Below are 16494 nucleotides of genomic sequence, written 5' to 3' on the forward strand. Positions count from 1 at the left end.
TATTTGAGGGAAAGCAACAGTGTTTAAATACAAAAATTTCAGAATCCTATGTACATCTTAAACCAAAAACGGCCATCTGGCAAAATTATTGCATTTATAAATTTTGTAAGAATTCAACTAAACAGATTGGCCTAGCCAGAACTATGGTCTGGCTAGGCCAATCTGTTTAGTTTAATTCTTACAAACACTGTTGCTTTCCCTCAAATATAAAGTGGTTTCTAAGTAGATTGAGTGTATGGTTGGATGTGAAGTTAGGGATTATAGAAGAATGGGTCTGTCACTGTATGTTTGAACAAGTGTGCACTTTAGAGATTTTAGAGAGAGAGTGTGATTTTCAATAGAAGGAGCTCCCTTCAAAATTAAAAAAAAACCTTTTCTAAGAAAACATTGCTTTGCTCTTTAGATCATTTAAATAAATTGAAATCTCATTATTTAAACAATACAAAATACACAAAAATAAAAAAAAATGGATTTGTAAACGAAACGGAACAAGCGGTTTCTTTAGGGCAATTGTTTTGGTCATTGCTCTTTCAGCACATGAATGATTTTGCAGCATTGCCATTTTCTTTGTTTATTCTCATTCATGAAGAGAGTCAATTTCACTTCGTTTCTCATTCAGCATACCCCAACTAGCAGACATGGTATTTTTCAAGGATATTTAGAGTCTCCTTCAATTTCACAATCTTTACTGAAGAATTTAGACACCTTGTCCTTTCCAGCAAACTCCACCTCTGTCCAATATGTTGATTATCATCCTCTTGCCTCTTACTTTGGACCAATGCAAAGGTGACTCTCCTTAACAAATTGGCTAATGAAGGGCACAAGGCTTTGAAGGAAAACTGTAAAGTATAAAGTTTCTTGGGTATGACTGGGTACTGTAGACAGTGGATTATTGGGTATGCTGCTATGATGAACCTCTGTAAAATTGTTTTTAAAAAAGGCGCCCTTCAAAACGTGCAATGTCCTAAAGAAGATGAACCTGCTTGGGTACAAATAAAACAAGTCCTCCCCTCAGAGCTTGACTTTGTGTTTCCCTGTTATACAAAACAATTTGCTCTGCATTGTCATAAACAAAATGTATTTGCCCATGGAGTTCGTTTGAAAGATTACACTGAAACCCCCCAGAGCATAATATTCTGCACTTAAGACCCTATATCAGCATGGCTTCTTCAATGCCTCTGCTCAGTTGCTGTTGCTGCCTACCTTGTCAACGCCTCCGAAAATATTGTATTGAATTTTATCTTGATTGTGGCTGTTCATTGTGTTGTTGTTGCTTTCTGCAGTGGCGGCAGACACAGGTAAGGAGAGATACGGCGGGGGGGGGGGTTGGGGGAGCACGCGGGTGGTATAAAAGAAATAAAACCCTTACCTGGTGCTGTCAGCTGCTTGGTGCTCCTCTGTTCTTGGTCCCTGTAGTCCCTGGGACAGCATCATGGACTCCCCATCCAATCCCCATGCTGCTCTTAAGCATGAGACCAGCGTGAGGATTTGCCTGAGCGGGTTGGATTAACGCTCACTCAGGCACAAGGAGTATGTAGTCAGGGTGTGCTAAGCCCTTACCACCTACAACTGCTAGGTACCTCGATGATTTTTCAAATGATATTCTCAAGATTATTTGGTAAAACAATGCAAGTTCTTATCCCATCCGCTGCACACCAATGTGAGAAGTTAGCCTGGCATATGATGTCCACTAGTTCTAGTGGGCACCTTGCACCAGTCTAATCGACCCTTATTGATGGTGGTTGTAAAGTCAACCTTATAGAAAGCTATCCTCGTAGTAGCATGGACCAGCAGTCATCAGGCTAAGACTTCAGAGAGCATATTAAGCAAGTTGTTTTACCAATTCTAATCCCTTGAGTACCAAATGAAAGTACACCAAACAAGGTATATATATAACTCTCCCTCCTGAGGCGGAAGCCGGGAGGACTCCTCTATTCTTTGCACTTAGCACTTTTAGCCTCATATTGATTTTAAAATTGCTCGTATTGTGATTTTACAGTGTTTCATTGTTTTGCACTTTTCACGCTTGATTGAAAAAGTGTGTAGAGACTTCCTTGCTATTTCACCCGTTTTTGTACCTCTCCCCCCTCCCTCCGCACCCGGACAGCCCTCGGCCGAGTGTTGACGCCGAGGGCTGGTTGTTACAACTTTGGTGGCCATATTGGGTGGGGGCTGGTGAGTGACGCGCTCTAGCAGCGGTCATAAAGGTCCCTGAGAGCCTCTGTTCGTGCTGCCAAACAGCTGCTAACTCTCCCTCGTGAGGCGGAAGCCGGGAGGTCTCCTCTATTCTTTGCACTTAGCACTTTTAGCCTCATATTGATTTTAAAATTGCTCGTATTGTGATTTTACAGTGTTTCATTGTTTTGCACTTTTCACGCTTGATTGAAAAAGCGTGTAGAGACTTCCTTGCTATTTCACCCGTTTTTGTACCTCTCCCCCCTCCCTCCGCCCCCGGACAGCCCTCGGCCGAGTGTTGACGCCGAGGGCTGGTTGTTACAACTTTGGTGGCCATATTGGGTGGGGGCTGGTGAGTGACGCGCTCTAGCAGCGGTCATAAAGGACGGTTATGACTCCGCGCAGCGGACGCGTTCAGCGGACGCGCCGGACCTGCGCTGGAGTCACGCCAGAGTCATGCCCGTCTGCGCCCGTCCGCGCCCAGACGGGCCCAGGGCCAGACACTCTGTTAAATTCAGTAAGGACGGTACGTACTTATTCACGTGCTGCATTACTTCGCGCTTGCTCCTTGACGCCGCTGCACTGCTCCATGTTTCATAGTGACACTGCACCTTTTACTTACTGTTCTCTATGTAAACCCCCTTACCAAGCAGAGGTAAATGACACACTCCGCCTGGCTCTTTTAAATTGCAGATCTCTCCCCAGGCATTCTTTAGAGGTCAACCTCCTCATCTCAGAACATAAGTTAGACATTCTGTTCTTAACAGAAACATGGCTCACGCAAGGTTCAGAAGCTGACATCGTGAACGCTCTCCCCCCTGACTTTCTCATTCACACCCAGGATCGACCGACGGGTCGAGGGGGAGGCGTCGCTATTTTGTACAAGAACTCTCTGACCTGCAGAGCCCAGAAAGGGGAGGTGGAAGATTGTGAGAGCTGTAAGTTCTCCTTCCAAATCTCCCCCACTGTCATGATGTCGGGACTGCTACTCTACCGTCCCCCAGGAAGTATTGGCAACTTCACTAGCTCCCTCACGGAAACGGTAATGGTCTGTGCTGCTTCTACTACTAACTTCATTACCCTGGGAGACTTTAATCTCCATTTTGACGATCAGGAAGATCTGTCAGCGACAGCCCTTCAATGCGATTTTAAAATCTTTGGGGTGGACCTTTTAAACTTGGAGCCCACCCACAACAAGGGCCATCTGTTAGATCCGATTTTTTCTAATATTGCCTCCATGAAAGCAGCCCCCCCGATTCCTTTGCCCTGGACTGATCACTTCATGATTCCTTTTGCCTGGCGAACTAAGGTGGAGAACCCCCTTCCCATTAGCGTCGGAGCTCCTGAAAGACCCTGGGCCAGGCTATCTGTGGAAAACCTCTCGCGAAGCCTGGAAGCCTCACGCCCACTTCTCCCGCAGGACCCTGTCTTGGCAGAAGCAGACTTCTGCCGATGGATGTCGAACACACTCGACGCCGTCCTTCCTGTAAGATCGACAGGAAGAAAGCAGAAAAGACTACACACCGCCCCCTGGTACACGCACGAGCTGAGGGTTATGCGGAGGGCTTGTAAAAAACTAGAACGCGCCTGGAGAAAAAATTGGGAAACAGCCGGTAGAACTGCATATCGTACGGCGATGAGGAGTTATAAGCTCTCCATCCGGCTAGCTAAAACTGCATTCTTAGAGGAAAAAATTAACAACGCCTCCAATTCCTCTAGAGAAACTTTTCGGGTGGTTAAAGAACTCCTGAGGGTCCCCACACCTCTTGCCCTTACGGATAATCTGGAAGACAAATGTAATAATCTCGCAGTGTACTTTCATACAAAAATTGCAAACATCCTGTCCACCTTGCCTCCACCTAAGATAGAAACTGAGCCTCTGGAGAATCTGGGTTTACCTCAAAGGACCCTGGACTCCTTCAGTCCAGTGACTGAGGACGAAGTCTCCAAAGTCTTACTGTCCATTAAGAGTGTTTCTCCTCGGGATACTGTCCCTATGAGGATCCTTAAACTGGTTGCCCCTTCCGTTGTGGAGCCTATCACCGAGGTTATTAATGCCTCACTAGGCACGGGTGTAGTTCCACCTAATTGGAAGGGTGCCATAGTAAAAGCCCTTCTAAAAAAACCAAGCTTAGACCCCCTAGATATGGCTTATTATAGGCCCATTTCGCTACTTCCGGGACTCACTAAAATCACGGAAAAATTGGTCAACTGTCAGCTGTCCAATTTCCTTGCGTCCAACGGGGCATTGAGAAGCTCCCAAACAGGCTTTCGCCCGGGTCAAGGCACTGACACCGCCTTGCTGGCAGTCACGGAGGAGGTACGCTGCATTTTGGACTCAGGAGGATCAGTGGCAGTGATCCTCCTGGACCTTAGTGCAGCGTTTGACACTGTTAACCATCGAGTGTTACTCCAGCGACTGTCAGATGCCGGCGTGAGGGTGACAGCACTGAAGTGGCTTAGGTCATTTCTCAGTGAAAGATCCTTCCAGGTTTGGGAAGGGGGCGCACGATCGGCATCAACCCACCTCCACTGTGGTGTGCCCCAGGGCTCCTCCCTGAGCCCCACATTATTTAATGTATACATGGCCCCTCTGGAGGATGTGGTGGCGCCTTTTAACATCAAGATCGTGAGCTACGCTGATGACACCCAGCTGGTGTTTGCCCTCTCCCAATCTACGGATAATTCCCAGGTGTTACACTCCTGCCTGTCCAAAATCCACTCTTGGATGGGGGAATCAGCATTAAAGCTGAATGGTTCAAAAACGGAGATAATGTTGATGGGACTGAAAAATCCCTCTCTCCCCTGTTCAGCCTGGCCCAGCTGCCTTGGATCCCCTCCCAAACCTAAAGCCGAGATCAAGAGCCTGGGTATTTGGCTGGAGCAAGATCTCTCCTTTAGGACACAGGCCTCCAAACTAGCTGGCGTCTGCTTTGGCCTTCTCCGATCGGTACGCAAAGTGCTGCCTCTGATTCCCCATCTTTCTCGGAAGTTACTAATCCAGGGTCTGATCATGTCCAGGTTAGACTTCAATAATGCGATCTACCTAGGTGCCCCCGAGATTACTCTGAACAAACTTCAGCAAGTTCAGAATGCGGCAGCCCGAATGCTTTACAACATCCCCATGTCACGTTCGGCTAAACCAGCATTGAAGGCCCTACACTGGCTGCCAGTACGAGAGAGGGTGAAATTCAAATCCCTCTGCCTTGCCCATAAAATCTTGCAAGGCAAAGGCCCTCCCGCCCTTCAAAAGATGGTGGTCCCGTACAAAGCCAGTAGATCTTTATGCTCGGACCAACAACATCTCATCGCTGTTCCCAGGGTAAAAAAGGCCCGTTCAAGAGGAAGGAGATTCTCCGTTAATGTCGCCTCTCTATGGAACTCTCTCCCATTTGCCCTACGTTCGGAGCTTTGTCTCCTACGTTTTCGGAAACACTTGAAAACCTTCCTCTTTTGCTAAATGTTCTTATCTGTTCTTGTCCGTATTGTTACTCTGTTTGGCGAAGCGCTGGGATGCTCCTGGGTAACCATGCGCTGTACAAAACCGAATAATAATAATAATAATAATATATATGTATTTAATCTAAACACAACCCCTCTGCACTCTTTATGAGGTCAGAGGTCAAAGTACATTACAAGAATCTCAATTAGTATACGAGAAGTTGCACAAATACAGTTATGCCCTAGGGGCCTTACAAACCTCATACTAAAATAGTGGTATGAGAACCACGTGTGGAATAGCAAGCAGGCCTGGGGCCTGTGGAATCGCTGGGGCTACTGTAAACAACCAAAAGTTAGGAAGTAGGAGGCCCACGGGAGACGGGTGCAGTGTCTAAACACAGCCGCGGGTTACCATTGACTTTCCAAGGGAAACGAAGAAGTTGCAAAAGTACAATTTAAGGACACTTCCGGATGGACTAGGATGGAACCTTTTTAAACTAGGACACTTCGAGAGTCAAGACCCACGGGAGCACTGGAGAACTCGTGTTACCTCACCCAGGGAAGCCGGGTGCATAGGTGTCTTTTCATGTCGGGTTTCGTCATCGTTTTCTATGGAGAGCTGCAAAGAAGGAACCAGGCGATGTCGGGTGATTTCAGGTGAAGAAGTGAAGCTTGTCTCTTTAGCCACGAGGTCAAGCAGGCATCGACGATGACCAGGCGCTTGATTCGAGCTGTTCCACAACGGATCTAGTTGACTGTGGTGTCGGTATCTGGATTGGACCCAACAAGCCTTGGTAACCGCAATCCACGCAAGATTTCGAGATTGGCTCTGTTACAGACCAGCAAGGTCTGTGGCGCTTCTACTTTGCAGGGAAGCTTGAGCAAGCCTGGAGCAACCAGGAAAGCACATTTAGTTCAAAGAAAAGTCTTCAGGGGGCTCGCTAGCCAACAGGCAAGGAACCGGGAAGATGCATCGAGCTCAAATGCAAAAGTGGGGCCCACTGGACACTCGTGGAGTGTGGGGGCCTGTGCTTTGGTGCAAATGGTGCTCGGGCTAGGGCTTCTTGTACCCCAATGCACACCTACGAGGGAACCTCGGGAGTCGATGCAGCTAGCAAAATGCAGGATGTCCAGGAGCTCTGGTCCCACGTCTCTCGTGTCCGCAACGTGTCTCAGCTTTGCGGTGGATGTGAGTCGGTGTCAAAGATGTCTGGAAGTCTACGTCCAGTGTCACAGATTCTTTGGGATCCGGCGGGAGCCTCAAAAATGCAGACTGGAAAAGTTACTGTTGGTCTATCACACAAAGGAGCTCAGAGGGAAAAGAAAGACCAGGGTTGCCCTCCACTCAAACAATATCAAAAACAAAAAACCCTGTCTTATGGGCATAAATACTGTCAGTATACCTTGCAACAGTTTGGATGGCCTGAGACGGCCGGCCAAACTGAAAAGCGCACTTAAATGTGCACCTCCTACTCCTCCCCCTCCCATGCCTTGACCCCGCCCTTACTGCACACACTGGCTCAGCCAGCAGCTGAAAAATAAAACAACAGTGAAATAATGTTTTATTTTTCAGCCGCTGGCTCTACTCCTCCCCACCTAACTTCATTCCTTTCTACTGTCAAATTATGCTGATAAAATATATTGCTTCTGTCTACTTCCATATCGCACTGATCTGCAACTTTAAACTCTGTGTAAGAAAACAGGTATTTTTGCAGAGTGCCCCCCCCACACTTTTCTTTCCCATTTGGACTGCTGGATGTTGGATTTCGACTTTAACAGTGCACTGCACCCTGGTAAACAGGCTCCAGTACCAATGCTCTTTCCCCAAAACTGATATGTGTGAATTGAGAACCCCAATTGGCAAAGGACCTTAACCCCTTTCTAAGTCCTTACTATACAGTAACAGAGGTTCATAGGGTGTGAGTGTTAAAGCGGTCACCAGGGCCTGGTGCACTGTTTGTGCCACCTTGAGTGACCTAAACAAACTACTGACAGCAGGCCTGCCATTTCAGACTGCAGGAGCAGAACAAGTTGCTTGAACTCGACTTTTACCTCACCATGTGCAGCAAGGTCCTAGCACTATTAATATGTATTTCAGTCACCCATAAGGAAAGCCTCCTAAGCCTGGGAGGCAGTGTGCATTATATTAAAGGTGTGAACATGTAAGTACAAGCTTATATGTCACATAGGCAAACCTGAAGGTTTGCAGCTCCATTGTGTTACTGCCTAAAAATGTCATGTTTGGTATCAAACAACATGGCCCCTCAACCCTGACATGCATCTTGTGTGGAGGACGAAATGGCATGCACTCAGGTGGCTACCTTAGAGGTTGCCCCAGCCTTTCATGTTATCTGGCTGGCAGCCCGCACTTGCTGCCACCAGGACAAGAGTCTGACCCCTTGCCAGGCGGTGTTAATGTTCCCAGGAGTCAGAAAAAATGGTCAGGACAGGAAAGAGGTCATACCTCCCTCCCTGACAGACTGGCTAGTGAAGTGGTACATCAAGGCGGGGAGCGTCAAAAATTGAAGCACCTTTGATATGCAACCAGGCTGCCTTCTAAAGGAGGAAACAGCCCTTCCCCGTTGCCTTGGACATTTACACTCATGCAGGTGAAAAAAGTAGTCAGTCAGGAGGCATACACCTCCAGAAGGCTAGCCATACCGCTAGGATGGGCTACTCGGTCTGTACAGCCAAGGAAGGCTTCTGCCATTTTTCAAAGTGGTAGAAGTCACCTGCATGCCCAGATGTGGTCACTTCAGGGGCGGATTTGCTGCTGGGGCTAGTAGCCCATTTGCTTCTTGAACCCACACCCCTAATGTCCCTAATTCTAAGTTTTAAGGGTTACCCCTGACACCAGAACCTCAGTTCTGATCCAGCTTGCATCAAAGAGCACAAAGAAGAGACCGGAGTCGACGACAGCAGGACCCGTCCTAGGATAAAGGTTGGCTCCCTCAGACAGAAGGACCACTGTGAGAGCCAGAAGCAACCTCAAACTCCCCTAAATTAGTGGCACTAGTCCCCTGCAATATACATTGTGGGAACTGTAGTCTGGCCTTCCATGAAGTTAAAGGCAGCTACACTGTTCCCCTCAACGTCCGGACTTCGAAGTATCCATCTGCTGTGCTTACCTATGCCAAGACTTGTTGGTCATCAGTCCGGAAATTGACCCCTTCACTCGATGCTGTATCAAGAGAGAACTCCATCCAACATTCGTACGACATCAACAGCAGCCCGTTGTTTCTCTTTTGCGCCCTGTTCCTCTGTAGCACCTGCTAAGCAGTAAAAGCAGCTCTCCCGCGACTGCTGTTCAGCACCAGGGACAGCCCGGACAACTGCACCTGTGCTCCATGGGCCAAGTAAAATTGAACTGACTGTCATGGCTTGGTCCTGGAATACGCATCACCTTTACCCTCCATCGCTACCATGCAACTCGACATGCAAGTGACCTATTCTCACTACCACGTTTTCCCATTGACCACAATGCAAAAGTTCTGCAGTTGTGAATTGCTGTGAGTTATGTTTTCTTCTCAAATCCATAACTCCAGTTATATGTGTCTGATCACATTAATTTTAGTGTCAAAATTGATATAAAAATCTGCTTTATTTTTTTTATCATGTCAAATTTCTTTCTAGTCATGGCAATTACTTATTGTCCATGTTGGTACTCTGAAATGCGTAACCCATGTTCCTCTAGTAAAGCCTGACTGCTCTTTGCGACACTACCAGGATTGAGATAAGTAATTATTAGTGTGAATCCAAGGACCATCTTTGGAAATTGTGATAGTATTGCATGGACAAGTATAACCAAAATCATCACATAATACTCCACCTTCCTACATTCTACATCTCTAATGCCCACCAGCAAAGAGGAAGAAACTCATATTTGTTTTGTAGTAACCTAACATATTAGACTGCTGCACATTGATCTTAGAGATACTCCTGTGTGTATGTTTGAATATATTTTGTCTTTCCAAAAGACAGAGAAGTGCTGTTCAGGGTCAAAGACAAGCAAGTGATAAGAGAGGACGCTAGTTTGTGGATTGTCTATGCTCTTATAGCAAATTGTAAATCTGTCTCTTCATGGATGGTTCATATCTTAGAAATGATGAAGACAAACATGTAGCTGGATGGATATGCTGTGTGCACTATATCAGGTTGTTGAGAGCACTCACCTCATCAATGTAATATCTTCCAAGGTTGCTGAGCTTACTACCCTCACCAGAGCTTGCGTCATTGCTGAGAAAAAAGACAAACTGTATTTACAGACTCAAAGTACACATTTGGGGTCGCACAAGACTTTGGGCGTCTATGGATGCAGAGTGGTTTTCTAACTTCTGCCAGCACCTAAGGAAATGGCCTCTACGTGCAAAACTGGCTAAGTATTTTGCCGCTCAGGATTGCTTTTGTTAAATGTGCTTCCCACCACAATTCCTATGATGAAGGTTCTCAGGAAAATACCCTTGCTGATTCCAGTCCTAAGGAAGCCACTTTATCTCTAAACAGTGAAGATATTGAGTAGACCGATTTGTTTCCAGTTTCTTTGTTACAGGATCTGTCTCTATTAGAGGATCAAGCATCAAAAGCTGAAAAACAATAACTGGATAATACGGCATTGCATGGGAGACCTGGAAGGAGTGTAGTGAAACAGATTAGGACATGTGATTGCATGGAAATGTCAGCTTCCTAACCTCACATGGTTGAATCATGGACCTGACTGTTGAAAGGGGTGGTATGATTAATGCTGATTTAACCCATGGGTATTGCACCCTTCTTTCCCTCTGTCACCAACAGGTTCTGTTACCTCTCTGTAGTCTGCAAGTCTCACTATATTGTTCTGAGAATTAAGACAACTCCTGCTCCCCATCCAGCTTTTAGGGGCCCCAAGTGACAAAATATGCATCCTATTATGTGGTTGTGATTGTTGTATTTTTTCTGGGAAAGGTAGAAGCACATCCATGTGCAAGAGCAGATACAATAAACATGGCAAAGTGCCTACTCAGAGTTCAGTCCACAATTCAGTATATCACAACGACGATCGAGTCACTTAGTAACACACTTCATTTCATTAGTGGTCCAGGAGATTTGCAAAGCTTTGTGAATCAAGCAACACTCCCACTGCACTCATCAGCCCAAGTCAGCTGGGAAAGTTAAGTGCAAAAGTAGTAAGCATGGGCGAATTTTGCGAATGTGGCGTTCGCGAATTTGCGTATTTGCGAACTCGCAATCCGCAAAATCCGCGAACTCTCACGAATTTGCGGATTTTTTTTGTCTTCGCAAGGGCTTCTGCCAGTTCGCGAGGGTTTTGTACCAGTTTGCAATTGCGAACTTACTTGTCGGCTCGCAGCGGTCGCGACTTTGTTGTTTCTACGTCTGGTTCATCATCACAGGTTCACAGCACCCTCTGTTTCACTAGTGCCACCCTCTGATTCACCCATGCCACCCTCTGGTACATCACTGCCACCCTCTGATTCATCACTGTAGATTATGGGGGGGAAAAGCAAGCACACCTGCCCTGCTTCAACTGACATGAATTAATTTGGGGTTGATTAATGTGTCACTGAATTTAAACTTCCTGTCTGGCACCTGCTTCCTTATCTGTAATTTGCTTTCTGTTGCAGTGCAATTTTTTTCCCCAGGACTTTTGTGGCCTACTTGTAGCTATTCTATGAGCCTGCTGTGAGGGTCAGAGCAGGGTCATAGAATAGTTGCAAGTAGGCAACTGAACTCTGGAGGGGCCCCTCAGGAAGCACTACAGGGAATGGTTACTAATGATAAGATTGAACTTTTGCACCTGCTGAGTGCTTTCAGTTTTGCAAAAATCCAAACATCCAGCAGCATCCACAAAAAGTAATCCTTCCAGGTCAAGATCCCTGGCACCTGCTTCCTTATCTGTAATTGCTTTCTGTTGCAGTGTAATTTTTTTAACAGGACCTTTGTTGTATACTTGTAGCTATTCTCTGAGCCTGCTGTGAGGGTCAGAGCAGGGTCATAGAATAGTTGCAAGTAGGCAACTGAACTCTGGAGGGGCCCCTCAGGAAGCACTACAGGGAATGGTTACTAATGATGTGTTTGAACTTTTGCACCTGCTGAGTGCTTTCAGTTTTGCAAAACTCGTTTTTCTGCAGAACAGCAACTGTAATGCCCCAAACAAACTTACTTGTGAAAGTTGATTTCTAATCCAAAAGTGATCCAAAGAAAGTCAAAAAGGCCTCAAATCCAAAAAAGTGCAGGCAAATGTCACCCTGAGGAGTTATTCTGATAAAAATCATCATTTTCAGAAGGTTTATGCTGCTTGCTGGTGGATTTCTTGTGCAGAATTGCAAATTTTGTAATTTCGCGAGTGCGAGATTGTTGCTGCCCGCCGCATCTACATGTTCGCAATTGCGAACTCGCGCGATGCGTCGCCAAACTCCAGCGGGATCCCGCAGCAAGATCCAAAATGGCGCAGCACTCGCAAAATATCGAGAAAAACAACTCGGCAAACGCTGAATGACGGTAAGTGAATGCCGCATGCCGCAATATTGTACCACCAAGCAAAAAAAATCCGCTGCGTGCGAATTTGCGGATTTTCGGTAAATTCGCGAGAGTTCGCGGATTGCGAATTTACCGAAAATCCGCAAAATCCGCGAGCGGAACGGATTTTACGCTCATGCTTAAAAAGTAGTCCACTGAAGAAAAAGATGGAAAAAATCTCTCCCATGGCCCAAATGAAATAGACCGATGCCTTGCCCTGACTTTGTGGTTAGTCAGGTCTATCAAACTCAAAGGACTAAACTGAGCTCTAACAAAATAGTTATGGGATGCCCAACATGTTGTTACAAAATAGTTATGGGATTCCCTAACATGTTGCATTCAAATCCACCTATTTCTGCTGCTATGATAGACTTGCAATTGAATGATGATGCAGTTCTTCATTACTGCCGAAGACTTATTCTCTGTCTCTACAGTTTCTGTCCTCACAACCTTGTCCTCCCTACCAAGGGTGTGAGGTGGAGGGTTGTGCCATTGATGAATCAGAATGCTGTACACACATACCTAAAACCACCCTCAGCATCCATGAGCAAATAGATTACATCAAGAGTAGTGTTAGGGAACTACTTGAAATTAAAAGTGCCTTACACGTGAACAAAAGTGGTCTTGGATAACTGGAATATTTGGAAAGCAGGTATGAAGAATTTTGAAATAAATCTAGCAGTAATTCTTATTGTGATAAATCTATGTATTGTCATCAAGCTATGCATGTGTACCTTTAATTGCATTTGCAACAATAAATGCACTGCCTCTGCTTTTATGCTTGATATTGCTGATGATGCAATATCAGTTATGTAGACAAAGAAAATGTAATAGTATTCAATTTCATGTTGAAATGTCATACATTTGGTATAAGATATCACCTCATTGTGAAAAAAGAAGGGCTATGAAATCATTTGTATACCTGCTTTACGTCCTTCCAAAGGCTTTACATGATTTCACAATAACACATATTGTAGATGCCATCTTTTATTTCGGTGCTGTATACTGTACAGTATTAGCTTGACAGTTCTAAGGAAGCGTAGGTTCATTTTCAAGCTGGAATAGACACGCGTGAAACTGCAGAATTAGTGACGTCATCCTTCTAGCATACCCCACAGTAGCTTTATTCCAAGGTCTTCCTACATTCTATTCATGAGAAGAGCTAGGCATGTACTTGTTAACTGCTATGTTGAGTTTCAGTTTTGATCACATGTTCTGTCCTCCTGTTGCTGCTTTACTGGAATGTAAGAAAGAAGGCAAAAACTGAAGCAAATGCAGCATTGTATGCTCCAACTGCTCAGGCGGCAAATCACAGATCAATTGAAATTGCAAATTTGCCCCAAGAATGTTTTTGATGATTGCTACATTTTTGCATTAAAACATTAACTAGTTAACTATTGGCTTCTCCGAGTTATTTATCGTCCATAGCATGAAAAGCATTTCATGGGAATCTCCGCTTCTCCAGTGACAGTCTGGCTGCTGAAAATATAGTCAGTGAAAGCACATGGGATAGGAAGGCTATATAAGGTTTTGAATTTTCCACATAGAATGTGATGGCGGCATCTGACATTTAGTAGCTGTTATGTCCGTGTTATTGAAGTATGCAGCCTTATAATGGATGTGCAATTGCATTTTATTGGTATATCAGCAAAATAATGTCTGTGTTTTTCACATGATGGAACTATCTAGGAATATAATGGTAATGACACGATTGACTGGTGGTACCAGTACTCCATTTATATAGAACATCCATACCAGCCACGGTCCGTGCAGGTAACAGCGGTGGGGCGGTGGGGATTAAGGGGGATTTCAAGAGACGATGCAGAGGGAAAATTAATTATTTATTTAATTTTCCCTCAGCATCGTCCTTCGAAATCCCCCTTTGCCCAGCCCCACCACCCCATACCCCACCACTTTTACCTGCACGGACCGCGGCTGGTCCATATGAAGAATATGGCAGAATGTTGAATAAAATGGCTGTGTCTGCTCATAAAATGTGTCCATATGATGCCACTGCCTGATCATATAATGGTTCCACAGAAGCATATCATGGCTCTAACTGGCAGATGATGTCTGTAGCCAAGCATATGATGACCAGACCTGGGCATGTGATGCCTACAAATGGGCATGCGGCAGACTGGGTTCCTCAGAGCGGTTAATTACAGGGTCATATGTACTCTCTAAATTAGAGAACTTTCAGTGATGCTGGGAAACAGCACTCAGGGTGCGCAGAAAGCAGAGGTCACTTAGTGTTCCTAACTGAGTCAACAGACTGCTTGTTCACTCCAAAGCTTAAGTAAAGAGTGTGGAGTGCAGCATAAATCAGTAATCCAATCAAAAGTATGTTTCTGGAGCAAAATGCTGTGTGTCCACACTTTTCGTAATAACACATAATGACACATAAATAAATAGTTCAGATCAAATAGAAGATATGCATGTCCAACCCATAAATAGTTCAGATCAAAAAGGAGGTATACATGTCCGACCTCATTAAGGGTTGAGGTCATTTGACACTGGTGTCCTCTGGCACAACCCATTTTGGCTCTGTACCTGGTTCACATACACCCTTGAACACTGGAGCCCTTCTCCCGTAAGTTGAATACTGTTTTACACATTATTCCCTCATGCAGTGTTATGATTCCGCATGAGCGGATAATGTGTGCCCATGTGATTTGGGGAATGGGGGGGGGGCAGCACAGACCACTGGCACTGAGCTTGTGTGAAAAAATGGCGCTTTATTGAAACTACACCCACCCCTGACCCCCACACACACAAACGTAAACCTGTCATTGTTCAACCTCCTCCTTGGCTGATGTTCCTGACTTTAGGCCTTCAACCTGCCCTATAGTTGTCATGCAATCATTAACCTCAAAATTAACTTGTTAGTGAACTTTAAAGTTCCTGCCTCGCGGAGGCGAACGCTTGCCTACCCATTCCCTTTCATCCTGGATTGCTGCTGTCAGCAACAATAAACTTGACTAACCCATGCCCACTTCTCGGCCAACTGTCCCTGCACCTGCTTCAAGTGACAACATACATAAACCTTATACCCTTCACACCTGTCTCCATAAAGCTAGGCCCATATGAGTAAAAAAAGACTTCATTAAAAACCCTACATACCCTTGACCTAAGGGATGGGTGGGAGGGGAAAACCTGATTAACTGCCAGACACTGGGTAGCAAAAATGAATCTTGGCTGGATACCTAAAATGGCTGGCTTTATAGAGCAGCCGTCCCTGTGAGCCCAAATGAAGCCCAAACGAGCCCAACCATTCCCTAAAACTGCCCGGGGCAGAACTCCTGTTAGCCAGCTGCCCCCCAAGACCCCTCTTGGGAATATGTGGGGCATCACAGACCACTGACACCGAGCTTGTGTGAAAATGGCCACTTTATTGAAACAAATGCACATCACATATAATAAACCCGGGGCCTTTGCCTTGCAAAAATAAACTTCATTATACAAATGATTTACCTACATAAAGATACCCCACCTCTAAAATGGCCCACCCTCCCACAAATGTAAACCTTTAAGGGAGTCAGGTGAAACCAATATAAGCACAATGTACCAGGAGTTTATGTCTCATGCCCTGGACTGTGCGCTATTGGCTTCAAGGTAGAGCCAGGGTCTTGCAACTGTAGTCACGGCTACTAAAATCCATGGTGCCCGCACAACACTAGATCAGTCTTTAATCTCTGTTAACCTTAAGTTACAGCAATTTAGGACAGTTTTTATGCTCTGTCATACACCTGAGCGCATTTCTAAATGGGCATCATCTGGAACCATTGTGCGATCAAACAGGCCTAAGCATTGCCTCCATGCGGGTGATATAGTCGATATGTTTGTTGAATGCTCTGGACTCCAATAATTCCGGGATAGCCTATCTCAATTGATATCAGCACAAGTGGGGCTTGAAATCTGCTTGAATAGCAAGGAAATACTGATTGGTCACAAGTCTGTGGTAGATTCCAGCCTTACTTCTCTAATTTCAGTCATAAAAGTTAGTGCACTCTTATGTAAAGCTAGGATATGGACTGATTCTGCAACCGAATTCTGGGCTATGCAGTGTCAAACTTATGAATGTAAAGCTGCAGTTGCCAAGGTCAGGGGACCCCGAGCAATTAAAGAGGTGAAAAGAATTTGGTCTCATTTGCACTCACTATAGATGGTCGTATCGACCCGTCAAGTCGTAATTTGAATGTAATTGATTTAACCCAGCCCTTGAATCAATCTCTCTTTTTTATAATGTTCCTTCCATTTCTCCTTTCTTACTTTTTGGTTTTTCTTGATTTTTTTATCCTTTATTGTGTACCTATACAATGATGTTTTATAAATATATGGCAACACTGAAGAATTGTTGCATGATTC

At 45.2% G+C, this 16494-nt stretch overlaps 1 protein-coding gene across 3 annotated transcripts in view; it reads left to right on the forward strand.

The window, feature by feature from the left end:
- The window catches only part of LOC144799345 (SLAM family member 9-like), a 465872-nt gene that overhangs the window by 263432 nt on the left and 185946 nt on the right, over positions 1-16494 (forward strand). The gene's annotated exons all lie outside the window — the stretch shown is intronic.

This window comes from Lissotriton helveticus, chromosome 12, assembly GCF_964261635.1.
Source record: "Lissotriton helveticus chromosome 12, aLisHel1.1, whole genome shotgun sequence".
Classification (NCBI taxonomy): Eukaryota; Metazoa; Chordata; class Amphibia; order Caudata; family Salamandridae; genus Lissotriton; species Lissotriton helveticus.